The sequence below is a fragment of the Bos grunniens genome, chromosome 3, assembly GCF_055505025.1.
Source record: "Bos grunniens cultivar Pamir isolate PY7600 chromosome 3, Bosgru_T2T1.0, whole genome shotgun sequence".
Classification (NCBI taxonomy): Eukaryota; Metazoa; Chordata; class Mammalia; order Artiodactyla; family Bovidae; genus Bos; species Bos grunniens.
Genome location: NC_141167.1, coordinates 71699440 through 71722330, shown reverse-complemented (window position 1 = coordinate 71722330; position 22891 = coordinate 71699440). Strand labels below are relative to the sequence as shown.

The window sequence follows — 22891 nt, the reverse complement described above, 5'->3', positions numbered from 1 at the left end:
GAGCTTCTCCTTTGGGCCTACAAAATGAATCTCCCTGGTGTTCTGGGAGAGCACTCAAAACTATAAAGCCATAAAGAGGAGGCTCTGGGCCATGTGAGGGGCACTAAGGGTGGATGAGTCACGTGGGATGGGAAAAGCCTGCCTGGGAAGGCACAGGAATCTCATTTAGAATATAATTGCTGCTCTGCTTGTTTCCATCACTCAAAAAACCATAAGCTCTGTGAGGCAAGCATGCATCCTGCTCTCCATGTAGGACCAAGGCAGAGCCTGGCATATAGTTGGTGCTCAATACTTACTGAAAGGAGGAAAGAAGGTAGGTAGGTAGGAAGAAATGTGTATGGGGGCACCGAAACATCTCAGAAGGATGCAAAGAAAATGTGGAGAGTTAAGGTCTGGGTAAGAACAGAGTTTGCATAATTCTGGCTTTAGCCCCTACACCTAAATGTGCTGAAAACACAGGTGTTCCTGGTTTGGTGGGGGTGGGAGGATGCCAGCTGAAGGGGAGGGCTCAGTCCCACCAGCCTGGGAGCAGCAGTGTGGCAGCAACCCCAGCGGGTGTGGGGGTAACGGCTGGTGCACAGGCCAGTGGGGACCCCAGATGGACCACCAGGGCAGAAACACAGAGGGCCAGACCTCCCTGTGTTCCTTCACAGCACGACTCACGGATACCTGTTGTTCGTGGAAGCCTCAGGTAAGGCAGCAGCTCTGTCGCAGCAGCCACAGAGGTAGGATCCACTAGGGGCTTTGCAGGCTGTGGACGCGAGTCATGAAGGGCAGCTTTGGCACTCGGACCTCCGGGATGGGTTTGTGCAGAAGTCGTAGCAATTGGTTACAGACAGTTTAAAACACGGCATGACCACATTTGTAGGACCCTTTCACATTCAACCGCCCTGTAAAAGAAGCAGGGCAGAAACTGTCACCTTCTTTTTATAGATGAGAAAATCGAGGTTTAATAAGGCTGAATAACTTTCCCAAGGTGTCACAACCAATAAGGGGTCAAGGTCTGCACTTCAAGGTTTCTGGTCCCTTGTCAATTATATCCGCCGAAGCAGGCAGCGGCAATGTTAAAAATGACCAGCAGAGGGCAGCCTTCACACAGGCTGACTACGCCTCTATGGAGCTCAAAGCTACCATCGCTACTGGGACAGACCCCCATCATGGACCCCGGAAAATACACTGAGGATACAACGTCATGTCCTGTGATTTTCCTACCCCCGAAGCTTATCTAAATGTAAACATGAAACACCAGGTACTTAAATTCAGGGACAGACTACAGAGTAACTGGTGCTCATATATCAACTCTTTGTGACCCCATGGAGTGCAGCCCTTCAGGCTCCTCTGTCTATGAATTTTCCAGACAAGAATACTGGAGTGGGTTGCCATTTCCTCCTCCAGGGGAATCTTCCTGACCTAGGGATGGAACACACTTCTCCTGCATCTCCTGCATTGGCAGATGGATTCTTACCACTGAGTCACCTGGGAAGCCCCAAATAACTGGCCTGTGACCTTGAAAAATGTCAAGGTCATTTGACATTGAATATCCTTTTTCTTAGAAATATTTAAGGGTAAAAACACAATGTTTTGAACTTGCTTTTAAATAGTTAAGAAAAAACAGTAACAATAAAAGAAATGAGCAAAATGTGAAGTGAATCTGGGTAAAAGGTATATGGAATTTTGTTTCTTTGGCTGTGCTGGGTCTTCGTTGCTGCATGGGCCTTCCTCTAGTCCTGGAGAGCGGGAGCTACTCTTCATGGAGGTGCTCAGGCTTCTCGTTGCAGTGGCTCCTGTTTCAGGGCACAGGCTCTAGGGCGCTAGTGCTTCAGTAGTCGTGCTGCCTGGGTTTAGTTGCCCCTCAGCATGTGGGATCCTCCCAGACTAAGGATCGAACCCACGTCCCCTGCATCAGCAGGCAGATTCTTAACCACTGGACCACCAGGGAAGTCCTGGAATTTCTTTGTACTAAACTTTAAAATTGTATCCACATAAAAACAACAAAAAAGGCTCCTAGTTCTCCAGGATCTGGGGCTTGCGGTAGCCACACCTGATTCTGGGCAGGGAGAGAGCTCCCTCGTTGGGGTTAGGAGTGGGATAATGAGGCCTTTTCTCAGTGAAAGTGGCTTTAGCTGTGAAGCCCTGACTGCCTTTGGCTGGCCAGAGTAGCTGCACACAAAGCTTACCTGATAATAGAATTGCCTGACCTAGAAGATGGCCTTTGCAGCCCGTGTTTTGAGAAGACAGGCTGTAATTCACACCTATGCAGGGGGCAAGAACAGTGGACCCAGCTGAACGCAGAATGGAGCTTGCAGGCTCCACATCTCAGTAGAGGCTGGGGACATAGGGAGCGTTCAGAGCCTGTGAAATACAGAAAAGGAGTGTAATGTGGGGTGGATGCAACTGTCACCTAGAGCCTTGCTGAGAGGATCCTTCTAGTGGGTAAGACTACTAGGATCTGAATGAGCAGGGGAAAGTATTGACAATAAAAAGATACCACGAGGGGCAGCTGGATAAAGGGCATCGCGTAGAAAGGGCCCATGGGAATGAGGGAGAGTAGACCATTTCCCTTGGAACCATCTCGAGGGCTCCCTCCCCCACCCAGCCCAGAATTCAGATTCATTTAGGCCTGGAATGGGCACTGAGAATTTACTTTGCTAACAGCCCAGCGAAGTGCTGCCAGGATTACATTTTGAGTGGCAGTGATGCAGCAGGTAATTGTGGCCTGCCCACATTAGAGGAGTCACAGCTGTGAGGGACACCGGAGAGCCTCAAGCAAAGTGTTCTAAGAGGTCCAAAGCGCCTGGGTCACCTCTGCCCAGGCAGTAGGGACTAGGGACAGATGGTGTCGTGGATGAAATGCCACAGAGACTGGGTTTCAGAGGAGATGGGGTGGAGGAGGGCCTTCTAGCGGGAAAGAACCGCACAGGAGCAAAGCCCAGTCTTGTCCAGTTTATCACTGAGGTTCCCTGGAGAATAAAGGGCCTGAAGGCAGTGGGAGGCGAGAAGGCTAAGAGACAGGGTCAGGAAATTGAAGTATGGAGCCATGCAGAGCCTCTGATGGGAGGCAGGGATTCCAAAAGATTGACTGGGCAGAGATATGGAGGGTGGCTAGCGGGGAGGCTAGAGGCAGGGAAACCAGATAGGAGGTCCAGCTATAGGCTCCAAGAGAGATAAGGGCCTGAGGTAAGGGCACAGTAGTGAGTGTGGAAAGCAAGGAGGTTTACACATTACAGCTGAGTTGGAGTGTTGAGTTACACAAAGAACTCTTAAGCTTTTGTTCTCTTAAGCTTTTGGCCTAGAGTTACCACTGAAATGGATTTGAAGCATTCAAGATTACAAAGTTTTTTGTTTTTGTTTTTAAATCAATCTACTAAATATATTTGAAGACATGGAGAATTAAAAGTCAAGTGTTAGCTTCCATGTGAACATCTTCAAGAGTCTTCCGGGAAAGAAGTGGGCAGATGGAGACAGTGATGTGCTGGTAAATATTTAATAACAAGCTGGGAGTGGAGGAGAGCCATGATTGGTGACATTTGTCCATTTCCAGGCTTTAAAATCCTCCCACAATGACTGATTTCAAGCTACCAGTATGATGTCAACCAGCTTGCACAATTCCAAAAAATACAATTGACCCTGGGAGGCGGTGTGAGCTGGCTCCAGCACGCTCCTGAATGGAGGCCCAGTGCCAGTAAATGGATGGAGCCACTAAGGCAAGAAGTGGGTAGTCACCCCTCAGCAATGGGCCAAGGTCCCAGCGAGCAGCCCAGGGTGCTGATGGCTTTGAGTAGCTAGCACGTAACATTTCTCAGAGTGGTAAGTGGAGAGCTGGGGCTTGTTCCAGGGCCCCCAGTGCCAAGAGGATCATTTCACATGATACAGGAGAAGTGTCAAGGAAAGAGTCTTATACTAAGAGGAAGGAGAGCCAGTTTTGAGTCCTCTACTCAGCTCCGCTACTGTCTGTGCTTAACTGTACCAAGCCTCAGTCCCTTGTCTTTAAAATGAGGATGGTATTGACCAAGTCACCAGCAGAATACACAGCCCAGAAGCATTCAACACGCGCCAGAGCTTCTCCCCTCCCTCCCCTCCTCCTGTTTCCCACCCTGAAGCATTCTGAACGTCTCCCCTCCTCGCCTAGGGTTTACGCTGGCCCAGGCCCTGTATCTGCCCGGTAGGACCCATCCTCCTTCCCTCAGGATTGTCGATACACTCAGGGTGGAGCCCGGGAGTGGGTTCGTCTGTCAGGTGCAGAGAGAGAGGGGAAGGGAAGCTGCCTGTGATCCCCTGGGTTTCCTCCACCCTGCTATGGATGCACCACCTTTCCTTGGAGTCCAGTATTTTTTTTTTAAATGTTTGGTTGTGCTGGGTCTTCACTGCTGCAAGGACCTTCTCTAGTGGTGGTGAGTGGGGACTACTCTTCATTGCCGTGCTGGGGCTTCTCACTGTGGTGGCTTCTCTTGTTGCAGAGCACAGACTCTAGGCGGTCAGACTTGAGTAGTTGCAGCCTGGGGGCTCAGCAGTTGCCCTTCGCAGGCTGGAGGGTGCTGGCTCAGTAGCTGTGGCGCATAGGCTTAGCTGTTCTGCAGCATGTGGAATCTTTCTGGACCAGGGATCCAAGCCCTGTCTCCTGCATTAGCAGGCAGATCCTTTTCCACTGTTCCACCAGGGAAGTGCAGCATTTTTCTGATAATTTTTTCCTTTGACTTGAAATTGAGGTTCTGTTACCTATAACCCAAAGACCTAAGATGCCCTAATGATCTTTCTTTTAAAAAATCTTGTAGAGCTAAAAGACTGGGAATCAAATCTGGATTGTGACCTTGGGCAAGTCTAAGGGTCTTAACCTCCTAGGTCTCAGCTTCAGATAGTTTGCCTGTGCGCCAAGAGAAACTTAAAGGGTTATTCTTTAAAAGTTATTTTTAAAAATTATGAGTAAAAAACTAATTAGTATAGAAGATATAGATATGTGTAAATCATAAAGAGGAAAATGAAGCAATCTACTATCCAAAGACTCAGATTTGATTTCTGACACCAGTTTATATCCCTCAACTTTTTCAAGGAATGATGTTCTACATGGTCTTATAAACTACTTACTTCAGAAATTCATCATTAAAGATTTTAATTAGTAATATATTCAAATGTTTACCATCAAATACTACTGGAGACCTTATAATGAAATAAGTCACCTGCTCCACCCCTCCCCATCCATGGTTCTGCTCCCCTGAGACAAATTCTAAGCCTTTCTACTTAGAATTCATTTGGAGGTTACCACCGTATTTCTAAATAAGATGCTATTTATTGGTTTAACTTCGTGCTTTCTATTGACTTCCTTATGTAATAGATGAGGCATCAGTTTATTTCTACCCTGTTCCTATCCCCCCCTCCAACTCTTCTAAATATATTTAAATGACTATTTTCAGAGTTAAACCCTGGTCTCTTCTTCAACTTCAAAGAACACAATTAAGCGCCATTTCCTGCTCCATCAGTTGCAGACAGTATCTCTTTACTCCTCACTTTGTAAGGGAATGACACCACTCCCCGCTTCCCTCCTTGCTCCTCCCTGCCATCAGCCTGTTCCATACTTTTACGATTTGTTCTGACAGCTGTTCTTGTTTGTTTGTCTAAGGTTGATTCTAAGAGTAGAAGGCCAGAAAGTAGTGTTTCTTTTATTCTGGTGATGTAAACATAGCTCACAGCAGATGAAAGTAGTGAACTAGGACCACGTTTCTTTCTTTATGGGACCAGTGTCCTATTCAACAGAGAATGTTGCTGAAGTAAATTTATCCTCTTTTCTTTACATCCCACCAATTTCCTTTATCTTAGCCTCATATCATGTTTTCCAAACTTTTGATCATGCTATTTCTCTAGGGGTTCTATTTCCTTTCCTCCCTAAAAATAAAACAAGAAGCCTCTCCCTGCAGCTTTCTGTAGTTCTGTCTCCCTGCCCTTGATTCCTAAGGGTTTGCTGCACACTGTTGCAATTTTCATTCGCTGCTTTCATTGATCAGAGTCACTCTTTTCAAGACCATGATAGCTTCCTCTTTCTTAGTTTACACTCTCATTTTGCTGGAATGTGTCCTTGAGTTACTCTTCAGGATAAACTATACAGAAGGTAAAATTTATAGAACTTGCCTACTGAAAATGCCTTTATTGTGCTCCACTCGATTAATCAGTTGGCTGTGTACTAAATTCCAGGTCAAACATCACATTCCTCAAAGCAGAATCTGTTTTTATCTCTCTAGAATCTTGTGACCCTGGTATTTATCTTTTTTTTTAATTAATTTTAATTGGAGGCTAATCAGAAGGAAAGTTATGACCAACCTAGATAGCATATTCAAAAGCAGAGACATTACTTTGCCAACAAAAGTCCATCTAGTCAAGGCTATGGTTTTTCCAGTGGTCATGTATGGATGTGAGAGTTGGACTGTGAAGAAAGCTGAGCACCGAAGAATTGATGCTTTCGAACTGTGGTGTTGGAGAAGACTCTTGAGAGTCCCTTGGACTGCAAGGAGATCCAACCAGTCCATTCTAATGGAGATCAGTCCTGGGTGTTCATTGGAAGGAATGATGCTAAAGCTGAAACTCCAATACTTTGGCCACCTCATGCAAAGAGTTGACTCATTGGAAAAGATTCTGATGCTGGGAGGGATTGGGGGCAGGAGGAGAAGGGGATGACAGAGGATGAAATGGCTGGATGGCATCACTGACTTGATGGACGTGAGTCTGAGTGAACTCCAGGAGTTGGTGATGGACAGGGAGGGCCTGGCGTGCTGCGATTCATGGGGTCGCAAAGAGTCGGACATGACTGAGTGACTGAACTGAATTGAATCACTTTACAATATTGTGGTGGTTTTGCTATACATTCACATGAATCAGCCATGGGTGTACATGTGTTCCCCATCCTGACCCTCCCTCCCTGGTCTTTATCTTATATTGAGAGTTTTCAGAGATCAGGTCCAGGTATGAATCTTTTCTCAATTATTGTGCTGGGCGTCTGTGGATCCTATGAGCAAAGACACATGCCCTTCTTTGTTCTGGAAAATTATTTATCATCTTTCTTTTATAACTTCCTTCCTTTTGTTTTAACTTTTTCTTACTGGAATTCCTGTTACTTAGATCTCAAACCTCTAGATCATCCCTTTATGTCTTTTGTATCTTCCATCATGCATTTTTTGTTTTAAAATCTTTTAAAATATTTTTTAATTATGAAAGTATGATTTAAAAGTTTTAAAATCTTAAAATCTATACTTGGAGATTACAACTTCATCATCTAACCTGACTATGGTTATTATTATTATTTTGGCAAGTAAATTTTAATTTTAAAGAATTTTCCCTTGTTCTGTTTCTTTCTCATAGCACCCTTTTCTTGTTTTTACCACAGTGATACATTTTCCCAGTTGTCACTGAGGTTTTTAAAAAGTTTTTGTTTGTTATGTAATCCTCTCCTGCTCCGTGAATTATCTATTTCCTCTAGAATCATTTTTGTTTGTTGGTTTATCTTTTTTGTACTTTTTCCTTTTGCCAAATTTCCTTCATATCTGTTTACTCTTGGTTTTTCTTTTTTTTATTTTATTTTATTTTTAAACTTTACAAAATTGTATTAGTTTTGCCAAATATCGAAATGAATCCACTACAGGTATACATGTGTTCCCCATCCTGAACCCTCCTCCCTCCTCCCTCACCATACCATCCCTCTGGGTCGTCCTAGTGCACCAGCCCCAAGCATCCAGTATTGTGCATCGAACCTGGACTGGCAACTCCTTTCATACATGATATTATACATGTTTCAATGTCATTCTCCCAAATCTTCCCACCGTCTCCCTCTCCAACAGAGTCCATAAGACTGTTCTATACATCAGTCTCTTTTGCTGTCTCGTACACAGGGTTATTGTTATCATCTGTCTAAATTCCATTTATATGCATTAGTATACTGTATTGGTGTTTTTCTTTCTGGCTTACTTCACTCTGTATAATAGGCTCCAGTTTCATCCACCTCATTAGAACTGATTCAAATGTATTCTTTTGAATGGCTGAGTAATACTCCATTGTGTATATGTACCATAGCTTTCTTATCCATTCATCTGCTGATGGACATCTAGGTTGCTTCCCTGTCCTGGCTATTATAAACAGTGCTGCAATGAATATTGGGGTACACATGTCTCTTTCCCTTCTGGTTTCCTCAGTGTGTATGCCCAGCAGTGGGATTGCTGGATCATAAGGCAGTTCTATTTCCAGTTTTTTAAGGAATCTCCACACTCTTCTCCATAGTGGCTGTACTAGTTTGCATTCCCACCAACAGTGTAAGAAGGTTCCCTTTTCTCCACACCCTCTCCAGCATTTATTGCTTGTAGACTTTTGGATCGCAGCCATTCTGACTGGCGTGAAATGGTACCTCATAGTGGTTTTGATTTGCATTTCTCTGATAATGAGTGATGTTGAGCCTCTTTTCATGTGTTTGTTAGCCATCTGTATGTCTTCTTTGGAGAAATGTCTATTTAGTTCTTTGGCCCATTTTTTGATTGGGTCATTTATTTTTCTGGAGTTGAGCTGTAGGAGTTGCTTGTATATTTTTGAGATTAGTTGTTTGTCAGTTGCTTCATTTGCTATTATTTTCTCCCATTCTGAAGGCTGCCTTTTCACCTTACTAATAGTTTTCCTTTGATGTGCAGAAGCTTTTAAGTTTAACTAGGTCCCATTTGTTTATTTTTGCTTTTATTTCCAATATTCTGGGAGGTGGGTCATAGAGGATCCTGCTGTAATGTATATCAGAGAGTGTTTTGCCTATGTTCTCCTCTAGGAGTTTTATAGTTTCTGGTCTTACGTTGAGATCTTTAATCCATTTTGAGTTTATTTTTGTGTATGGTGTTAGAAAGTGTTCTAGTTTCATTCTTTTACAAGTGGTTGACCAGATTTCCCAGCACCACTTGTTAAAGAGATTGTCTTTAATCCATTGTATATTCTTGCCTCCTTTGTCAAAGATAAGGTGTCCATATGTGCGTGGATTTATCTCTGGGCTTTCTATTTTGTTCCATTGATCTATATTTCTGTCTTTGTGCCAGTACCATACTGTCTTGATAACTGTGGCTTTGTAGTAGAGCCTGAAGTCAGGTAGGTTGATTCCTGTGGTTCCATTCTTCTTTCTCAAGATAGCTTTGGCTATTTGAGGTTTTTTGTATTTCCATACAAATTGTGAAATTATTTGTTCTAGCTCTGTGAAGAATACCGTTGGTAGCTTGATAGGGATTGCGTTAAATCTATAAATCGCTTTGGGTAGTATACTCATTTTCACTATATTGATTCTTCCAATCCATGAACATGGTATATTTCTCCATCTATTAGTGTCCTCTTTGATTTCTTTCACCAGTGTTTTATAGTTTTCTATATATAGGTCTTTAGTTTCTTTAGGTAGATATATTCCTAAGTATTTTATTCTTTCTGTTGCAATGGTGAATGGAATTGTTTCCTTAATTTCTCTTTCTGTTTTCTCATTATTAGTGTATAGGAATGCAAGGGATTTCTGTGTGTTGATTTTATATCCTGCAACTTTACTATAATCATTGATTAGTTCTAGTAATTTTCTGGTGGAGTCTTTAGGGTTTTCTATGTAGAGGATCATGTCATCTGCAAATAGTGAGAGTTTTACTTCTTCTTTTCCAATTTGGATTCCTTTTATTTCTTTTTCTGCTCTGGTGCTGTGGCCAAAACTATGTTGAATAGTAATGGTGAAAGTGGGCACCCTTGTCTTGTTCCTGACTTTAGAGGAAATGCTTTCAATTTTTCACCATTGAGGATAATGTTTGCTGTGGGTTTGTTAAAGTTGAGGTTGAAGCAACAGGAGGCTGATGGGAAGTTTGCAGAACATGGGAAGAGCCTCTCAGGCTTCTCTCCAGGGAAAGGTGGCAGAAAGCTAGTTTTTTTGTTCTTGTGAAGGATTCCTAAGGACAGGAGTGCACGAGAATCCACTCTGAACTTCCAAGCTCCATATTGGCTAACTGAATTCTCCCCAGGTGGTCTGTACAATTTCTTCAGAAACAAGCCCTCCAATGTTGGACTTAGAGAAAGTGATTGGCACCTGTCTAGTGTCTAATCTGGGCAAACAGAGGTGTTGCATATTAGAACTTCAGCAGTTTCCAGCCTATTTTCCCTTCCTGCTTTCTGAGATGTTTTGCATCTCCATGCTGAGGCATCTCAGGGTCGGGACAGACTGGAGCCTTCATTGCCTGTAGCCTCCTCTACCTGCTGTGTTCCTCAGTATTTCCCAGCCCTTTATGTTTCCAAGAAATTTGCGGAAACTTCAGCTGATGGCCCTTTCCTGCTTTCTTCTTTGCTGTCAGTTTATATCATTTTAATCCACTTATTGTTATTTTAATGGCAGTCTCAGAGGATAAATACATTTGCTAAGTCCTTTTGTTGTTTAGTCACTGCCCTGTCTGACTCTGCAACCCTATGGACTATAGCCAGGCTCCTCTGTCCATGGGATTTCCCAGGCAAGAATACTGGAGTAGGTCGCCTTTTCCTTCTCTAGAGAAGCCCTGGGAAGCCCATGCTAAGTCCAAACCTGAACTCGGAGCCTGAAATAGCCATTTCAGTAGCTGTATGGTACTCCATAGGACTTCCCAGGTGGCGCTAGTGGTAAAGAATCTGCCTGCCAATGCAGGAGAAGTAAGAGATGCAGTTTCAATCCGTGGGTCAGGAAGATCCCCTGGAGGAGGGCAACCCTCTCCAATATTCTTGCCTGGAGAATCCCATGGACAGAGGAGCCTGGTGGGCTACAGTCCATAGGATTGCAAAGAATCGGACATGACTGAAATGACTTAGCATGCACGTGATACTCCGTGGCAAGGTTATACCTTAAACTATAGCAAATGTGTAAACAATTTTGTGATGAAGATCCAGGTAGCTAAATCTTCACATGCAACCATGATTATTTATAATAAATTGTGAGAAGAATTACTGCATCAAAATGAAAGCACCTATATTTTTTAAAAAATAAAATTAAACATACATTTACCTTAGAATCCAACCATTCCAATCCTAGGTATGTACCCAGAAGAAATGAAAACACATTCTCATACAAAGACTTGTTCACAAATGTTCACAACAACTTTATTCTATGCAAGATGACTAAAAACAGAAAACAACCCAGATATCCATCAGCTGCTGAATAGATAAGGAAATTTTTGTATACAACAGGATACCATTCGTAAATGAAAAGCAACAAACTATTGATAAATCATCACCACCTGAATGAATCTAGAAACATGAAGAATCAAAGAAGCTAGATACAAAATAGAGAACAATATACTATTCTTCTAATTTATATGAAATCTGGGGTAGGCAAAAATAATCTGTCATGGTAGAAACCAGATTAGTGGTTGCCTGGGGCAGGGGTGAGGGGACAGGAAATCTTTTTGGGGTGATGTAAATATTCTATATCCTGATTGAGGTGGTGTTTGGAGGGTGTATATTTTTAATCAAAACTCATCATACTAAAGTATATGCTTAAAATAGGTGTGCTTTTGTATGCAGATTATATGTTCATAAAGATGGTTTTCAAAGTAAAAATATTATATGTATTTCTGAATTATCCATATAGTTTTTTCTCATTATATTCTTAGTATTTCCTATGACACCTTCTTAATATGTTGCCATTACCAAAAATAAAAAGTGAAAAGAAACTTTTTACAGTCATTTAAAAAGGGAAATTTCAGCATAATCTCACACTGCCTTTCATTCCCTCTCCACCCCAAGTTACAACCACAATGACCATTTGAGTGTTTCCAGATTATCTGATAAATATACCAATACAGAGCTACATGAACGCTGTTTACAGAAATAGGATAATACTATATACATATTCTTGAAACTTGTATGTAACATTTTCTAGCTTTTGCCTGATGCAGTGGGCCCAACCGGTTTCTGTTGTAGTGACTAGAAAGTGTCCTGCATATAAACAGGCCTTTACATGTTAGGTTCTTTGTCTTCATTTGCTGGTGAACATTTCCTCTTACTTCAAGAGAAAATATTTTACCAACATTTTCAGTTCGTTTCTTTTTCTTTTTTTTTTGATTTTACTAAAATCACATTTTCCCACTAACTTTTAACTTAAATTCCTGTGGCCTAAATTCTTTCTACTACCAGAGGGGAGGTACTTCTAGGTGGGTTTCTGGGTGATGGTCGAGGCTGAATGAGAGACTTGTTGTGGATTAAGGGTGGGGTTATAGGGGGTTTGGCTGCTACTGCTAAGTCACTTCTGTTGTGTCTGACTCTTTGCAACCCTGTGGACTGTAGCCCGCCAGCCTCCTCTGTCCGTGGGATTCTCCAGGCAAGAATACTGGAGTGGGTTGCCATGCCCTTCTCCAGTGATCTTCCCAACCCAGGGATCGAGTCTGCGTCTCTTAAGTCTTCTGCATTGACAGGCGGGTTCTTTACCACTAGCGCCACCTGGGAAGCCCGTTGTGGGGGGAGGTTGTGCGAGGAAAGGTAAAGGTGTCTGCCAGCGGAAGAGGCTCTGGTCTGTACAGTCTCTGACTTCATTTAAGTTTTCACCCACTGCCTGAGTGGGATGCCCCTTTCCCTCCACCTCTTCAAGCTGAACACCATGTCCACTGTATCCAGTCCCTGAGGATGCAGGGCCACTGCCTGAAACTCCTGCTTCTTCCCCTGACAAAGCCATGGGCTGCTTACACGTTCAACCATGAGCACTTCCCCGAGAGATAAACCCCAAGAGAATGTCTGAAAGGGTTACCTGAGAGATGAGTAGAATGTAGGTTTCTAAACTGTAATGAAAGGATCATCTGGGAAGTAGTGGAGAATGTAGCTTCCCAGACCCCCTTCTACGTTAGTCAGATGTAGGGTGTACTGTGGATACCCCACTTTGAGGAATGCTGGCCTAGATGGTAAATAAAAATGTTCAGTCTTCAAAGTTGAAAGGGATGTGGACTGATTCCACACCCAGATTCAGAAGGGTTGCAGCTGCCTCCTCAGCCCAACCCTGGGATTGAATTAAAGTTCAGATGGTCCATTCCACTCTACTCCTTGTCTCCATGGGTTCTGTCTCAGCTTGGGAAATCAGGAAGAAAAACATCTTTTCCTTTTGACCTAAAAATTACATTCCCGTGCTTTAGGAGGGCCTGAGTTGCCCTTAGGTCTCTTTCTTCACCCTTTCAGGAATGTCTCTGGTTTAAAAGTTTAATTTTTGACCCTGTTCCAGTTAACTGTTGCTACATAAAAAGACACCCAAAACTTAGTGACTTAACACAACAACGTCGATTTGTTTTGCTTATGAATCTGCAATTCAGGCAGGCCTGAGCAGGAATGGTTTGTCTGCACTCGACATGGTCCCACTGGGGCTGCTCAAATGAGAGCTGCAGGACCCATCTTGGAGATGGTTCCCTTGCACTGCTGGCAGGCTGGAGCTGGCTCTGGCTGGGAGCTGCGTGTGTAGGCTGGCTCCTTTGAACATGGCTCTCTCCACAGGCTGCTTGAGCTCCCTCATAACATGGAGGCTGGGCTACAGAAGTGAGCATCTCAGAGAGCAAGGCATAGTTGCATGGTGTTTTTTGCGACCTAGCTTCAGAAGCCACTTAGTGTCTTTTCCACCATACTATGGCTTCAAGAAAGCATAAAGTCCTCAGGTCAAGGGGAGCAAAAGTAGCTCCCATCACTTGATGACAGGAGTGGCAAGGTTACATAGTAAAAACAGGAGGATACAAAATATTATTGTAGTTGTCTTTGGAGAATAGTTTGTCAGTAGATTCTGACCTATTTTTTAAATTATGTATATAGGTTTTTCTGGTGCATAGTCACTGAAAGTTAAAGTGTTAGTCGTTTAGTCTTGTCTGACTCTTTGTGACCCCATGGACTGTAGCCCACCAGGTGGCTCTTCTCACGGAATTTTCCAGACAAGAATGCTGGAATGGGTTGCCATTCCCTTTTCCAGGGGATCTTCCTGACCCAGAAATTGAACCCGGGTCTGCCACATTGCAGGGGAGACTCTTTACTATCTGAGCCACCAGGGAAGCATGTTCACTAAATGCTGCTATTTCTATTTTATTTCATTTTATCCTCTTCACAGCCCTACAAGGGAGTTGTATTCCTTTTGGCACGTCCAAATACTATTCATACATATAGTCGGTTTACCTGATACATTATTTTAAAAATCGTGATTACATATGTGAAAAAATTATATAAATATCTGAATTTCTGGCTTTTCTTCACAATCTTCAGAAGATTGAATACATTTAGGCTGGGTTTTCCTCCTCCGAGCAATGGGCTGGATCTGGGTAGTGGGGGTCCCTTTCATAAACACCTGTGATCCATTTGCCACAGTCCCCACCACTCCCTTCCACTGTTACATTTTATGTCTCACAAACACTTGATTCTGAGGCTTTCTGCTTTAGAAACATACACCCCAGTTCTACCATAGAAAAGTAACAAATAATACTTGTTTTTGACTTTTAGTTTTCTGTGGAGAACTCCTTTGAGGGTTTCTTTCTTTTCCAATCTGACCTCTCTTTGGGGGAAGCCAGCAGATCACTGTTTCTTGTCTGAAGACATCTGCAGCTCTGCTCATTTGAAGAACACAACTGAGTGATCTGTCCTAGTTCCCAGAACAGTCCTGATGCTCAGTTCCAGTCCCTCCCCCCCCCCCACCACAGATGGGCCCTTCTGGGAATCCCCACCACTGAGCAGAATTCTCCTTGAGACCTCAAGTTCACTGTCTGAACTGCCTGATAAATGCCGCATCCCCATAACATTGGAATTCTCAACAAGGGTAAGGGAAGCTCATACAAGGAGCACCAACGTCAAAGTTTTCCAGCATCACCACCTCGCCCAGCGCCAAGTCTGCACACAAAGACTGTCTCACTGGGAGATAAGTGTCCAGGGTTCACACCACTGTTCAGGACCAGCTCTGAATACTCCTAATGGCTCAGAGGCACAATGCTCACTTTGTCTTTTCAGGGACACTTGGTTTTGTTTCCAAAATGTCAACAGATAACTGTAGGTGTTGATTAAACAACCAGAAAAGCACAGCCAAGGCAGAGCATTCTCTCCAACCTTCCTCTAGCCCTTCAGAGGAGCCGGACCCACCCTGAAAGGGCAGCAGGCAGGTGCAGCCGGCTGGGCCCACGCTCTGTAGTCAGGACACCTTCCTCTCTGGGGCTTGAGTTTCTCTGCAGTTCTTTAACACTAGGAAGACCTGCTCACCCTCAGCACAGAAGATGCCTAAGAGTAGGAAGGACAGAGTGGTTTCACTATCAGTGGGCTCAGCCGCCTGGCTAGAACATTCCCCATAGCCCCTAATCCATCACATTCCCCAACCCTCTCCCCATCAGTAACCAGGGTCCTAAATTTTATGTTATCATTCACTTGCTCTTCATTATAGTTTTGCCATCTATTTTAGAAATCTATTGCTATTCGAAAATAACCATAAAACTTAGTGGTGTAAAAGTAACGATCTTTTTTTTCCTCCCATATCTGCAATGCGGGCAGAATTGTGTAGGAAAAACTCACCTGTGCCGCACACAGCATCAGCTGGGGCAGCTCACCTGGGGCCTTTTGCATCTGTGTTCTTCCATGATGCGTTCACTGGCTGGTTGTTGGAGCTGGGCTGAGGCCCGGGCCTTGGTTCTTCTCCCTGTGGCCTAGGCTTTCTCACAGCATGGTGCCTGAGTTGCCAAGAGAGAAAACTACACAGAAGCTGTGTGAAATTTAGCCACCTAGCCTCAAAAGTCATATATCGTCCATTAGTCGCAGCAGCCACAAAGTCCCATCTGGTTCAAGGGGCAGGGTCACTGCCTGTACCTAATGATGGGGGAGTATGCAGGTTCTGGAAAAACAGGTGGGACCAGAAATACTCTTGCAGACTTTTTGGGGAAGTACCACCTACTGGACTATCAATGTAGGTACTGCATAAATAAAATATTATTTGATTTTGCATGTTTTATTTTTATTTTCAATTTATTTTAAAATTTATTTAATTTACTTTGGGCTGTGCTGGGTCCTTGTTGCTGTGCTCAGGCTTTCTTTCGTTGTGGTGAGCAGGGGCTACTGTTTGTTGTGGTGCGTGGACTTCTCATTGCGAGTCTTTTCTTGTTGCGGGAACACTGTGGCACTCAGGCTTAGTTGCCCCATGGCACATGGAATCTTCCCAAAGAAGAGATAGAACCCATGTCCCCTGTATTGGCAGGCAAATTCCCAACCATGGGACCACCAGGGAAGCCCTGATTTTGCATGCTTGAAACTTTATAGAAATATTGATATTAAATATTTGTTGTTTTTCAGTTGCGTCCAAATTTTTGTGACCCCATGAAGGCACACCAGCCTTCCCTGTTCTTCACCATCTCCCAGAGCTTGTTCAAACTCATGTCCATCAAGTTGGTGATGCCATCCAACCATCTTGTCCTCTGTCATCCCCTTCTCCTCCTGCCTTCAATCTTTCCCAGCATCAGGGTCTTTTCTAAAGAGTTGGCTCTTCACATCAGGTGGCCAAAGTTTTGGAGCTTCAGCATCAGTCCTTCCAATGAATATTCAGGGTTGATTTCTTTTAGGATTGATTGATTTGATCTCCTTGCAGTCCAAGCAACTCTTAAGAATCTTCTCCAATACCACTGTTTAAAAGCATCAGTTCTTCAGCACTCAGCTTTCTTTATGGTCCAACTCTCACATCCATACATGACTACTGGAAAAACCATAGCCTTGACTAGACAGACCTTTGTTGACAAAATAATGTCTCTGCTTTTCAATATGCTATCTAGGTTGGTCACAACTTTCCTTACAAGGAGTAAGAGTCTTTTAATTGGGCTGCAATCACCATCTGCAGTGATTTTGGAGCCCAGAAAAATAAAGTCAGCCACTGTTTCCACTGCTTCTCCATCTATTTGCCATGAAGTGATGGGACCGGATGCCATGATCTTCATTTTCTGAATGTTGAGCTGTAAGCCAAATTTTTCACTCTCCTCTTTCACTTTCATCAAGAGGCTCTTTAGTTCCTCTTCACTTCTGCCGTAAGAGTGGTGTCATCTGCATATCTGAGGTTATTGATATTTCTCCCAGCAATCTTGATTCCAGCTTGTGCTTCATCCAGCCCAGCATTTCTCATGATGTACTCTGCATATAAATTAAATAAGCAGGGTGACAACATACAGCCTTTCCCAATTTGGAACCAGTCCCCTGGTCCATGTCTGGTTCTAACTGTTGCTTCTTGACCTGCATACAGGTTTAGCATACTAAACACATTCTCCTACATCTTTGTTTTCCCCAACAATCATGAGAGTCATTTATTGTTGGGAGATGTTTATTCACTTTTAGAACTGTGTAATATTTCATTGCATTTGTTGACCATGATTTAGTTGTCCATCCTCTTGTTGGATATTCATATTTTTTCCAGTCTTTTTTCTTATGTGTTATGCTTTTTGTTATACAGTGCTGCTGTGAACATTCTTATAGAATTCTATTCGTGCACAAGAGCCTAGGATAGTGGTTCTGAACCAGGGGTGATTTTTTAGCAATGTCAGGAAATGTTCAGCAAATATTCCAGACATTTTTGGTTTCTGTGACTAATGGTAGTGGCTTTGCTTCCAGCATCTAGTGGGCATAAGCCAGGGATACTGCTAAATATCCTACAGTGCTCAGGGCAGCCCCTTATAACGAAGGATTATCTGATCCAAGATGTTAATCATACCGAGGGTGAGAAGCTCTAGCTTAGGGTAGGAGGCAATTCCTAGATGATAGGGCATTTGTAGTTTCAACTTTTGTTGTTATTGTTTAGTCACTAAGTCGTGTCCAACTCTTTTGCGACCCTATGAACTGCAGCCTGCCAGGCCCCTGGGTCCAAGAGATTTCCCATGCAAGAATATTGGAGTGGGTTGCCATTTCCTTCTCCAAGTTTCAACTTTTTTATATGATATTAAATTATTTTCCCAAGTGGCTAAACTAATTTACACTCTGCCAGAGCAGAATGTTCCACATCCTCTGATATTATCAATCTTCTTAGATTTTGCTTATTCACCTGTTTTACCCTTTTATAGATAATAGCATTGATTAGGAGTTCTTTACATATTTTACGTATCAGCCCTTTGTTGGTTGAATATGTTGCAAATATCTTCTCCCAGTTTGTTGCTTGTCTTCTCACTTCTTCATGGTTCTTTTTTTAATTGTTTTTTTTTTTTTTTTCTGGCTGCACTGGATCTTTGTTACTGTGTACAGGCTTTGTCTAGCTGTGGTATGTGGGCTTCTCATTGTGTTGGCTTCTCTTGTTGCGGAGCACGGGCTCTAGGCTCACAAGCTTTAGTAATTGCAGCGTATGGACTCAGCAGCTGTGCCTCCTGGACTCTAGAGTGCTGGTTCAGAAGTTGTGGCTCACAGCTTTAGTTGCTCCGAGGCTTGTGGAATCTTCCTTGACCAGAAATCGACCTGTGCCCCCTCAACTGGCAGGCAGATTCTTAACCACTAGACTACCAGGGAAGCCCCATGGTTCTTCTGATAAACAGAAGTGCTTAAAGTTTATAGTTAAGTTTATTAATCTTATACTAGCCTTTAGGCTTGGGACTTGGGGGTATTATTTAAGACAGCCTGTCTTTCTCTGAGGTCCTCACTGCCTTCCAAGCCCGGGAGCCCAGTGGGGGTCTCACCCCTTCGAGTTGGCTTCTCCTGGAAACTGATGACCCCAGAGGGGGCTGTCCCTCCTGATCTTCTGGAATGATTGCTGAGTACTTATGGGTAGTGGACTTCAGCACTGATTTCCTGACACTGCACTTTCTCTGCTGGGCCTGGAGTCCTTCCATGAATGCTCAATCCCTCTCCACCCAGCACAGAACTCTGCTGTCTGGGGACTGGCCTCAAAATGAGCTGCCTTCTCTGGAACCAAATAGCTCTCCACCCCAGTGTCAGCACCATCAAAAATGCCCCTTAGATATCAGCCTTGCTTGGACTGAGCTCTAATTTTCTATAGTACATGGATATTTTCATCCAGACACATCCAGGAAACATTCTTCTAGCCCTGGATCAATGACAGTGGAGCTGAAGGTGCAGAGTGGTGCCCAGGAACACTGCTTCTCCCAGAAGGGGAATCCCAAGATAAGCCTCTCTGCTCTCACCATGCACCTTCAAGCCAGACCTGCCTGTCCAGTGCTCTTAAAAGCTGACCACAGTTGAAGGGTAGCCTTGGAGCTGTCTGCTTCATCCATCCATCTATCTATCCATTTGTTGAGTTTTATGTTGGAGTAGAGTTGATTAACAATATTGTGCTAGTTTCAAGTGTACAGCAAAGTGATTAAGTTATACATAACAGGTATCTGTTCTTTTTCAAATTCTTTTCCTATTTAGGTTACTACAGAGTATTGAGCAGAGTTCCCTGTGTTACACAGTACATCCTGTTGGTTACCTATTTTAATTTTTTCAGTAGTAGTTTGTTTAAAAAAAATTATTTATGACTGTGCTGGATCTTTGTTGCTATGTATGGGCTTTCTCTGGTTTTAGTGAGCAAGGGCTACTCTGCATTACTATGTGTGGGCTTCTCATTGTGGTGGCTTCTCAGGTTGCAGAGTATAGGCTCTAGGCATGCAGGTTTCAGTAGCTGCAGAATGTGGGCTTAGTAGTTGTGGCTCCCAGGCTCTATGGTGTGTAGATCTAGTAGTTATGGCACACAGACTTAGCTATTCCATGCCGTGTGAGAATCTTCCCAGACCAGGAATTGAACTCATATACCCTGCATTGCTGCAAGGAGATCCAACCAGTCCATTCTAAAGGAGATCAGCCCTGGGATTTCTTTGGAAGGAATGATGCTAAAGCTGAAACTCCAGTACTTTGGCCACCTCATGCAAAGAGTTGACTCACTGGAAAAGACTCTGATGCTGGGAGGGATTGGGGGCAGGAGGAGAAGGGGACGACAGAGGATGAGATGGCTGGATGGCATCACTGACTCGATGGACATGAGTCTGAGTGAACTCTGGGAGTTGGTGATGGACAGGGAGGCCTGGCGTGCTTCGATTCATGGGGTCGCAAAGAGTCGGACACGACTGAGCGACTGAACTGAACTGAGCTGAGCCCTGCATTGGCAGGTGGGTTCCTAACCCCTGGACCCCTAGGCAAGTTCCAGTTATCTATTTTAAATATGGCAGTGTGTACATGTAAATTCCAAATTCCCAATCTGCCCTCCACACCAACACTCCCCAACTAGTAACCATAACTTTGTTCTCTGAGTCTATTTCTGTTTTGTAAATAATTTCATTTGTATCATTTTTTGTTTTTAGATTTCACATACAAGTGGTATCATATGATATTTGTCTTTGTCTGATTTACTTTATGATGATCTCCAAGTCCATCTATGTTGCTGCAAATGACATTATCTCATTCTCTTTGATGGCTAATATTTTACTGTAGATATGCACCACCTCTTCTCTATCCATTCATCTGTTGATGGGTATTTAGGTTGTTTCCATGTCCTGACTTGGCTATCGTAAACAGTGCTGCAATGAACACTGGGGTGTGTGTATCTTTTTGAACTGTTTTTCTCTGAATATATGCCCAGAAGTGGGATTACTGAATCATATGGTAGCTAATTTTTAGTTTCTTAAGGAATCTTCTTAATGTTCTCCACAGTACCTGCACCAATTTACATTCCCATCAACAGTGTAAGAGGGTTCCCTTTTCTCCACACCATCTAGAGTATTGTTTGTAGACTTGTTGATGATAGCTACTCTGATTGGTGTGAGGTGATATCTCATTGTAATTTTGATTAGCATTTCTCTAATAATTAGTGATCTTGAGCATCTTTTCATGTGTCTGTTCGTCATCTGTATGTCTTCTTTGGAAAAATGTCTAGTCAGGCCTTCTGCCCATTTTTTGATTGGGTTGTTTGTTTTTTTTTTTTTTTTTTTTTAATATTGACCTGCATGAGCTGTTTGTAAATTTTGGAGATTAAACCCTTGGTCGCATCATTTGCAAATATTTTCTCCTATTCTATGAGTTGTCTTTTCATTTTGTTTATTGTTCCCTTTGCTGTGCAAAAGCTTTTGAGTTCAATTAAGTCCCATTTGTTTATTTTTGTTTGTATTTTTGTTAAGAGATGGATCAAAAAAGATTTATTTATTTGTTTTCGGCTGTGGTGGATCTTCTTTGCTGTACATGGGGTTTCTCTAGTTGCAAAGAGTGAAGGCTACTCTTCATTGCACATGGACTTCTCATTGCAGTGACTTCTCTTGTTGTGGAACACAACAGGTTGTAGGCACACAGGCTCAGTAGTTGCGGCGTAGGGGTTTAGTTGCTCCATGTGGGGTCTTCCCAGACCAGGGATTGGGCTGGTATCCCTTGCATCGCAAAGAGGATTCTTAACCATTGGACCACCAAAGAAGCCCCCAAAAAGATATTGCTGCGATTTATGTCAGTGTTCTGCTTATATTTTCCTTTAAGAGTTTTATGGTACCTGGTCTTACATTTAAGTCTTTAATCCATTTTGAGTTTATTTTTGTGTATGGTGTTAAAAGAGTGTTCTAATTTCATTTTTTACATGTAGCTGTCCAGAGCTGTCCAGTTTTCCCAGCTCCAATTTATTGAAGACGCTTTTTCCATTGTTATAAATTAATTGACCATAGGTGTGTTTGGGCTTTCTGTCCTAGTCCATTGATCTATATTTCTGGTTTTGTGCTGTACCATACTGTTTTGTTGGCTTGAAACTCAACATTCAGAAGAGTTTCATGGCATCTGGTCCCATGACTACATGGCAAATGGATGGGGAAACAATGGAAACAGTGACAGACTTTATTTTGGGGGGCTCCAAAATCACTGCAGATGGTGATTGAAGACATAAAATTATAAGACACTTGCTCCTTGAAAGAAAAGTTATGACCAACCTAGATAACATAATAAAAAGCCGGGGACATTACTTTGCCAACAAAGGTCCGTCTAGTCAAAGCATGGTTTTTCCAGTAGTCACGTATGGATGTGAGAGTTGGACCATAAAGAAAGCTGAGTGCTGAAGAATTGATGCTTTTGAACTGTGGTGTTGGAGAAGACTCTTGAGAGTCCCCTGGACTGCAAAGAGATCAAACCAGTCCATCCTAAAGGAGATCAGTCCTGAATATTCATTGGAAGGACTGATGCTGGAACTGAAACTCCAGTACTTTGGCCACTTGATGTGAAGAACTGACTCCTTGGAAAAGCCCCTGATGTTGGGAAAGATTGAAGGCAGGAGGAGAAGGGAAAAGACAGAGGATGAGATGGTTGGATGGCATCACCAACTCAAAGGACATGAGTCTGAGCAGGCTCCAGGAGTTGTTGATGGACAGGGAAGCCTGGCATGCTGCAGTCCATGGGGTCACAAAGAGTTGGACATGATAAGCAACTGAACTGAACTGATACTGTTTTGATGTAGTAGATACTGTTTTAGCTTTGTACTGTCGTCTAGTCAACAAGCCTGATTCCTGAAGCTCCATTTTTCTTAAGATTGCTTTGGCTATTCAGGCTGTTTTGTGTCTCTATACAAATTTTTAGATCTTTTGTGCTAGTTCTGAGAAAAATGCTTTTGTTAGTTTGATGGGATTGCATTGAATGTGTAGATTACCTTGGGTAGTATAGTCATTTTGACAATATTGATTCTTCCAATTCAAGAACATGGTATATTTTTCCCATTCACCCATTTTGGACTTAAACTGGACTTAAATTTGCTTCCCTTCCCTCCCAACTCCACACGGGACCTAATCTTTGGCGCCCCTCTCTCCTAGATCCTTTCCCCTTGGACTTCACACTGGTCTGAGTTTTTCTGGCTTGGACACTAGGCACTTTGTAAGGGCTTTAGATGAAACTCATCTTTTGCCTCCCATTGGCCTCAAGAAAGGTACCTCATGCTGGTTCGAGCTTTCCTGACCCAAGCTCATGGATCTATATAAAGTTGAAGAGACAG

At 43.1% G+C, this 22891-nt stretch overlaps 1 protein-coding gene across 3 annotated transcripts in view; it reads left to right on the top strand.

Moving 5' to 3' along the window:
* Positions 1–291: 291 nt before the first annotated feature.
* The window catches only part of BCAR3 (BCAR3 adaptor protein, NSP family member), a 259712-nt gene continuing 237112 nt past the window's right edge, over positions 292–22891 (top strand). The window contains exon 1 of one of the 3 annotated variants that reach the window (XM_086391293.1): positions 292–313. The gene's annotated coding sequence lies outside the window, so the exon portion shown is untranslated. Of the gene's footprint in view, positions 314–535; positions 692–22891 lie in introns of those variants that run through there. The other 2 variants (XM_086391286.1, XM_086391285.1) reach the window with 2 other exon arrangements.